Genomic DNA, 6,950 nt, shown 5'->3' on the forward strand with positions numbered 1-6,950 from the left:
AACAAAAATCCCTAAAATGTCCCGGAGTAGCCAAAAAGCTGCCTGTCACACCATCTGATCTACAGCCATTGGAAATGAGGGGAAAGCAACAGCTTGATAATGATAATAATGATATTCATCCGTAATGTTCCCATTTTGTTTCAAACTTGATTACTTGCTGTTGCTGTACTATTTGCAGACACAACGGGTAATTTAACCCAATGCAATTTTCCATTTGCAATTTTTGAGCTGAAGTGAGTTCATAATCAGAGCGGACAGGGCAGAGTAATGCTTATCTAGACTATCTCTGTTTCAACTCAGTGGATAATAAGGAACTGCAGTTGCAATCGACCCCAGTGACTCCCTATAATTGAAACCCATGAAGTGAAAAGGGAAGTGATTCAATAGAGTTCTCTGCTATTGCTCTCGAAAACAAACAAAAACAACAAAGCAAAGGAAAATTATCCCAATAACAAAACAAACCTGAGAGTATTATGCTGTAAAAGATAAGGTCTATATCTGTAAGAGGAAATTGAATCCATAATTGGTATGATGGGTATTGCACTGGTACACCGCCAGTTTCCTCAAAGACGAAGTGACTCTCCGGCTTGAAATATAGGCCTGTGTGGTGTACACTGGGCATTAGAGAACTGGACAATCAACTTCGGTAGTAGTATGTTCTGTCGGATATCCATTCACTGGTAGCTGTTGATATGTGGAGTCTCTTGGCAGTTGGAACCGTCTGAGTCATGTACTCAGAAACTGCTCTTAGACACCCCCCCCCCCCGGGGACCGCAGAGTCAAAGCTCCCACCCAGCATCTGTCCAGAATACATTAACATTCAGCAGCTTTGTCCACCTCTGACCTGCTATTATCTGTTGCAGATTGTGTAATGTCCACTGCACTGCCTTCCGTATAGCTCCTTTTAGTTTGTGTGGCTATCTATCCATACACTACCTCCTATGCTTATTTGCTCACCAATATGTATTCCTATCAAATACAAAATAATAGAATATACAATTCACATTGAATAAGTTTGTCTGAAAGTTATCCAGTAAGTACATCTAATATACAAAGCCAAAATGGGATTCCCCATAATCATTATCACATAGATGACACTTCACAGAGCTGGACTATGGAGTGAGTGACAAAAAGCGTGTGGAATATCAAACAGATGGGGGCAGAGCTGCTTATTCCACTCCTGCATCGTGCTTGGGCGAGCCGGCCATCTGCCATTTTACTGTAAAAGACAGCCTATTTAATAAAATAAAAAAATGTTGTTCCACATACAGCATTTGCTTTCTTTATGTCACTGTGGTCCCCCTTAAGCTCATCTCTGAGATGCATAATACCTCAGGGAGCTATCTAATTAAACACATATACTGCTTGTGGGAAACTAGGGAATAGCCAGCTAATCCATCCAAGCATGGTCTTTCACTTCAGTAACAAACTCATCGGCCTTGGTTCTACTGCACATTTTGAAACTGCCCTGTGAAACACCTGTTGTTAGTTAGTCTCCCTAGGCAGACAGTTTGCCTCCTGCTATGTAAACAATGCTGGTCCAAATCAAGGTGTCATAGAAAATGCACCCCCCTACCCATCCACACAGGGCTACCGGTCAGAAGGCTCAGGGATCGTCGACTACCACACAGGAGCTCACTCTCCCTGCCTGCTTCATTACTTCACGATCAGAGCCGGTTGCAGACAAGGGGGGAATTAGATTTTCAACATTTTGATGCCATATTAACAATTATCTAAAATATATGCTAAGAATTTTCCACCAACAGGTTTCTGTGCCAATGTAACACACAACCAATAAACAAAACATACCGACATGGTTTGAATTTTCAACACCATAATAAATAGACTATGTCAATCTTGACAAACAGAAAACACATCCCTCCCTACCTTGTTGGCTTAATCAGTATCGAAAGTTTGGCTTGACAATCCCTGAATGGCATTCACTTTTTTGGTGTTTTGTAACAGATGTCTCTTTCCATTCATCAAATTGCCTCTGCACAATTTGGGTTGATTGATTGTTTTATTGATTTACTTAAAAAAATATATATTTTTAAGTGACCGGGATTGCACAATAAAGTCGGACTTATTTCCATTGTGGTCCCTACATTTGCTGGGGCATATGCTACAGTAGTATAAGGACTGAAAGCGTGTCTAATTTACACATCTCCATCTGGCTTTCGGGGGTTAACTTATTTTTTTCATAGGCTGTATTGGATAAGGACACAATCGTTTGGGCCTTTTCGGGCTTGTGGTCATAAAATGTCTTTAATGTAAGGCTCATAAAAGGTATTTAATGTAGGGCTCATAAAATGTATTTAATGTATGGTACCTCAACAGGCTCAGGTAGCATCAGACATTAATTTTCAAGCCAATCAAAGCTGGGTTATTCTCAGGATGGAACATTTGTAAAACACCTGGAAAATATTCAACCCTAGTCTGTAGCTAATTATTTAGATGTTTGGGGCTGCTTCTGAACCATGATGTGCTGACATAATCAAAGTGACAGTGGACTAGCGCACTTGCCAGAGTCTTTAGGGTGTCTATAGGTTTACATCCAATTGGCGACAGATTTTCATGCGAAAAATCAAACCTGCAAAAAAACAATATGCGCATTTCTGGGTTTCCTGTAGGAAAATTTGGCGCGGGACAACATGACTGGGAAGATTTGAATTTACCGGACATCCATTTGCATTCAGATCCGACTTGGCGCAGCCAGTTCCATCAATAAACTAGGGATATTGGCCAAATGAGCCACATTTACATGTCCTTGAAAACAGCCTATAGCAAATTACAAAAAAACTATTCCCTGTGTTTCGATGTGAAGCACATGCAGAACATTGTAACTAGAATCCTGACTAGAACCAAAAAAATTGATCATATTACTCCAGTGCTAGCCTCCCTACACTGGCTTCCTGTTAAGGCAAGGGCTGATTTCAAGGTTTTACTGCTAACCTACAAAGCATTACATGGGCTTGCTCCTACCTATCTTTCCGATTTGGTCCTGCCGTACATACCTACACGTACGCTACGGTCACAAGACGCAGGCCTCCTAATTGTCCCTAGAATTTCTAAGCAAACAGCTGGAGGCAGGGCTTTCTCCTATAGAGCTCAATTTTTATGGAATGGTCTGCCTACCCATGTGAGAGACATAGACTCGGTCTCAACCTTTAAGTCTGTATTGAAGACTCATCTATTCAGTAGGTCCTATGATTGAGTGTAGTCTGGCCCAGGAGTGTAAAGGTGAACGGAAAGGCACTGAAGCAACGAACCGCCCTTGGTGTTTCTGCCTGCCTCCCCTCTCTCCACTGAGATTCTCTGCCTCTATTACAGGGGCTGAGTCACTGGCTTACTGGTGCTCTTCCATGCCGTCCCTAGGAGGGATGCGTCACTTGAGTGGGTTGAGTCACTGACGTGGTCTTCCTGTCTGGGTTGGCGCCCCCCTTGGGTTGTGCCGTGGCGGAGATCTTTGTGGGCTATACTCGGCCTTGTCTCAGGATGGTAAGTTGGTGGTTGAAGATATCCCTCTAGTGGTGTGGGGGCTGTGCTTTGGCAAAGTGGGTGGGGTTATATCCTGTCTGTTTGGACCTGTCCGGGGGTATCATCGGATGGGGCCACAGTGTCTCCTGACCCCTCCTGTCTCAGCCTCTAGTATTTATGCTGCAGTAGTTTATGTGTCGGGGGGCCATGGTCAGTCTGTTATATCAGTATTTCTCCTGTCTTATCCGGTGTCCTGTGTGAATTTAAGAATGCTCTCTCTAATTCTCTCTTTCTCTCTTTCTTTCTTTCTCTCTCTCGGAGGACCTAAGCCCTAGGACCATGCCTCAGGACTACCTGGCATGATGACTCCTTGCTGTCCCCAGTCCACCTGCTGCTGCTCCAGTTTCAACTGTTCTGCCTGCGGCTGTGGAACCCTGACCTGTTCACCGGACGTGCTGCCTGTCCCAGACCTGCTGTTTTCAACTCTCTAGAGACAGCAGGAGCGGTAGAGATACTTTCAATGATCGGCTATGAAAAGCCAATTGACATTTACTCCTGAGGTACTGACCTGTTGCACCCTCGACAACTACTGTGATTATTATTATTTGACCATGCTGGTCATTTACAAACATTTGAATATCTTGGCCATGTTCTGTTATAATCTCCACCCGGCACAGCCAGAAGAGGACTGGCCACCCCTCATAGCCTGGTTCCTCTCTAGGTTTCTTCCTAGGTTTTTGCCTTTCTAGGGAGTTTTTACTAACCACTGTGCTTCTACACCTGCATTGCTTGCTGTTTGGGGTTTTAGGTTGGGTTTCTTACAGCACTTTGAGATTTCAGCTGATGTAAGAAGGGTTATATAAATACATTTGATTTGATTTGATTTGTAACCAATTATTATTATTATAATTTTTTTAATCACATTTACATAAGTATTCAGACCCTTTACTCTATACTTTGTGGAAGCACCTTTGGCAGCGATTACAGCCTCGAGTCTTCTTGGGTATTACACTTCAAGCTTGGCACACCTGTATTTGGGGAGTTTTTCCCATTCTTCTCTGCAGATTCTCTCAAGCTCTGCTACTTTCAGGTCTCTCCAGAGATGTTCGATCGGGTTCAAGTCCGAACTCTGGCTGGACCACTCAAGGATATTCAGAGAATTGCCCCGAAGCCACTCCTGCGTTGTCTTGGCTGTGTGCTTAGGGTCGTTGTCCTGTTGGAAGGGGAAATTTCACCCCAGTCTGAGGTCCTGAGCGCTCTGGAGCAGGTTTTCATCAAGGAGCTCTCTGTACTTTGCTCCGTTCATCTTTCCCTCGATCCTGACTGCTCTCCCAGTCCCTGCAGCTGAAAAACGTCCCCACAGCATGATACCGCCACCACATGCTTCACCGTAGGGATGGTGCCAGGATTCCTCCAGACGTGACGCTTGGCATTCAGGCCAAAGAGTTCAATCTTGTTTTCATCAGACCAGATAATCTTGTTTCTCATGGTCTGAGAGTCCTTTACATGCCTTTTAGCGAACTGCAAGTGGGCTGTCATGTGCCTTTTACTGAGGAGTGGCTTCCATCTGGCCACTCTACCATAAAGGCCTGATTGGTGGAGTGCTGCAGAGATGGTTGTCCTTCTGGAAGGTTCTCCCAACTCCACAGAGGAACACTGGAGCTCTGTCAAAGTGGCCATCGGGTTCTTGGCCCTTCTCCCCCGATTGCTCAGTTTGTACAGGCGGCCAGCTCTAGCAAGAGTCTTAGTGGTTCCAAACTTCTTATTTTAAGAATGATTGAGGCCACTGTTTTCTTGGGGACCTTCAATGCAAAGGGTCTGAATACTTGTGTAAATAAATTAGCAAAAAAATAGAAAACCTGTTTTCGCTTTGTCATTATGGGGTACCGTGTGTAGATTGATGAGGAAAAATGTGTATTTAATCAATTTTGGAATAAGGCTGTAACGTAACAAAATTTGGAAAAGGTGAAGGGGTCTGAATACTTTCTGAATGCACTGTATATTGACCTGCGGTATAGTTAAGCAATAATGCCCGAGGAGGTGTGGTATATGGCCAATATACCACGGCTAAGGGCGGTTCTTATGCACGACGCAACGTGGAGTACCTGGACACAGCCCTTAGCCGTGGTATATTGGCCATACAGTGGCAAGAAAAAGGATGTGTGCCCTTTGTAATTACCTGTATTTCTGCATAAATTGGTCATCAAATTTAATCTGATCTTCGTCTAAGTCACAACAATAGGCAAACACAGTGTGCTTAAACTAATAACACACAAATTATTGTATTTGTCTTGCCTATATTGAATACATAATTTAAACATTCCTAGTGTAGGTTGGAAAAAATATGTGAACCCTTCGGCTAATGACTTCTCCAAAAGCTAATTGGAGTCAGGAGTCATCTAACCTGGAGTCCAATCAATGAGACGAGATTGGAGATGTTGGTTAGGGCTGCCTTGCACTATAAAAAACACTCACAAAATTTGAGTTTGCTATTCACTAGAAGCATTGCCTGATGTGAACCATGCATCAAACCAAAGAGATCTCAGAAGACCTAAGCTTAAGAATTGTTCACTTGTATAAAGCTGGAAAGGGTCACAAAAGTATCTCTAAAAGCCTTGATGTTCATCAGTCCACGGTAAGACAAATTGTCTTTAAATGGAGAAAGTTCAGTACTGTTGCTAGGAGTGGCCGTCCTGCAAAGATGACTGCAAGAGCAGTGCAGAATGCTCAATGAGGTTAAGAAGAATCCTAGAGTGTCAGCTAAAGACTTACAGAAATCTAACATACTAACATCTCTGTTGATGAGTCTATGACACGTAAAACACTAAACAAGAATGGTGTTCATGGGAGGACACCACGGAAGAAGCCACTGCTGTCCAAAAAAACATTGCTGCACGTCTGAAGTTTGCAAAAGAGCACCTGGATGTTCCACAGCGCTACTGGCAAAATATGTGGACAGATGAAACTAAAGTTGAGTTGTTTGGAAGGAAGGAACACACAACACAATGTGTGGAGAAAAAAAGGAACAGCACACCAACATCAAAACCTCATCCCAACTGTAAAGTATGGTGGAGGGAGCATCATAGTTTGGGGCTGCTTTGCTGCCTCAGGGCCTGGACAGCTTGCTATCCTCGACGGAAAAATGAATGACCAAGTTTATCAATACATTTTGCAGAAGAATGTAAGGCTATCTGTCCGCCAATTGAAGCTCAACAGAAGTTGGGTGATGCAACAGGACAACGACCCAAAACACTGAAGTAAATCACCAACAAAATGGCTTCTACAGAAGAAAATACGCCTTCTGGAGTGGCCCAGTCAGAGTCCTGACCTCCACTGGATTGAGATGCTGTGGCATGACCTCAAGAGAGTGGTTCACAACAGACATCCCAAGAATATTGCTGAACTGAAACAGTTTTGTAAAGAGGAATGGTCCAAAATTCCTCCTGACCGTTGTGCAGGTCTGATCCACAACT

This window comes from Salvelinus alpinus, chromosome 16, assembly GCF_045679555.1.
Source record: "Salvelinus alpinus chromosome 16, SLU_Salpinus.1, whole genome shotgun sequence".
In the NCBI taxonomy this organism is placed as follows: Eukaryota; Metazoa; Chordata; class Actinopteri; order Salmoniformes; family Salmonidae; genus Salvelinus; species Salvelinus alpinus.